This window comes from Mandrillus leucophaeus, unplaced genomic scaffold (genome assembly GCF_000951045.1).
Source record: "Mandrillus leucophaeus isolate KB7577 unplaced genomic scaffold, Mleu.le_1.0 Scaffold206, whole genome shotgun sequence".
Lineage (NCBI taxonomy): Eukaryota > Metazoa > Chordata > Mammalia > Primates > Cercopithecidae > Mandrillus > Mandrillus leucophaeus.
In genome coordinates, this window is record NW_012102099.1 from 1,785,621 (window position 1) to 1,787,645 (window position 2,025).

Here is a 2,025-nt window from a genome sequence, read left to right on the forward strand (position 1 = left end):
GATATTAAAAATATATATATATATTTTTTTGAGATGGAGTCTCTGTTGCTCAGGCTGGAGTGCAATGGTGCCATCTCAGCCTCCCAAAGTGCTGAGATTAAAGGCGTGAGTCACTGCACCCGCACCCGGCCGGTTTTATTACTATCTTTTTTAAACTGCAGACATGTGATATCTGCTCTATTGTAGGTATGATACATTTCACAATTGAAAAAAAGAAATTTCCAAGATTAGGCCAGGCGTGATGCCTCACACCTGTAATCCCAGCACCTTGGGAGGCCAAGGTAGGTGGATCACCTGAGGTCAGGAGTTCAAGACCAGCCTGGCCAACATGGTGAAACCCCATCTCTGCTAAAAATACAAAAAGTGAGCCAGGCGCGGTGGCGAGCCCAGATTGCGCCACTGCACTCCAGCCTGGGTGAGTGAAGCTCTGTCTCAAAAAAAAAAAAAAAAACAAAAAAACTAGCCTGGGCACCGTGGTTCACGCCTGTAATCCCAGCACTTTGGGAGGCTGAGGCGGGCGGATGACCTGAGGTCGGGAGTTCGAGACCAGCCTGACCAACATGGAGAAACTCGTCTCTACCAAAAATACAAAATTAGGGCGTGGTGGTGGGCGCCTGTAATCCTACTACTCGAGAGGCTGAGGCAGGAGAATCGCTTGAGCCCAGGAGAGGGAGTTTGCAATGAGCTGAGAGCCCAGGAGAGGGAGTTTGCAATGAGCTGAGATCGCGCCACTGCACTCCAGCCTGGGCTACCCAAAAAAAAAAAAAAGAAAAGAAAAAAGAAATTTCCAAGATTAGCCCAAGATCCCCTCCTTTAAAAGGGAGGGAATGAGGCTCATAGGGGGTTGTCACAAGAAAGGAAGAGGAAAGAGGATGAGAGAATGGGGGAAACGATAGCGAAGGGGGCCCTGGGAGAGGGGGCTGAACTCTCTTGTGGGCACAACTCTTCACTCTCCTAATATGCTTACAGCTCTGGCTGCAGTTTCCAAGGCGCCCACTAGAGGTCACCAAGGCATCAGCCTCCGCCTCTCCCAGCAAGCAGGCCGCTTTTGTCGCCCACGGTGGCGCAGCCCAGGCTCTGCTCGGGAGGGGGCGCTGGTGGCCAGAGGAAGACGGGAGCGGGCACAGCGCCTGCGTTTGCAGCTGCATGGATGAGACCAGCTGCTCTGGATAGCGCTGGCCCGCCTCCCAGCTCTTCTCTGCCGCCCAGATATTTTAGGGTCTCAAACCCAAAAACCGGGCCGGACAGGGTGGCTCACGCCTGTAATCCCAGCGCTTCGGGAGGCCGAGGCGGGAGGACTGTTTCAGCCCAGGATTTTGAGGCCAGCCTAGGCAACCATGCAAGACCCCGTCTCTATTAAAACAACAACAGGCCAGGCGCGGTGGCTCACGCCTGTAATCTCAGCACTTTGGGAGGCCGAGGCGGGTGGATCACCTGAGGTCAGGAGTTGGAGACCATGTTGGCCAATATGGTGAAACCCCATCTCTACTAAAAATTCAAAAATTAGCCAGGCGTGGTGGCAGGTGCCTGTAATCCCAGCTACTCAGGAGGCAGAGGGTGCAGCGAGCCGAGATCGCACCATTGCACTCCAGCTTGGGAGAGAGAGAAACTCCGTCTCAAAAAATAAAATAACATAGGCAGGCCGCGGTGGCTCACACCTGTAATCCCAGCACTTTGGGAGTCCGAGGCGGGCGTATTATGAGGTCAACAGATCGAGACCATCCTGGCCAACATGATGAAACCCCGTCTCTACTAAAAATACAAAAAATCAGCTGGACGTGGTGTTGCACGCCGTAATTCCAGCTACTGGGGAGGCTGGGGCAGGAGAATTGCTTGAACCCAGGAGGCAGAGGTTGCAGTGAGTCGAGGTCGCGCCACTGCACTCCAGCCTGGACAGAATGAGACTCCATCTCAAAAAAAAAAAAAAAAAAAATTAGCTGGGTGTGGTGGCAGGCGCCTGTAACCCCAGCTACTTGGGAGGCTGAGGCAGGAGAATCGCTTGAACCCAGGAGGCGGGGGTTGCAG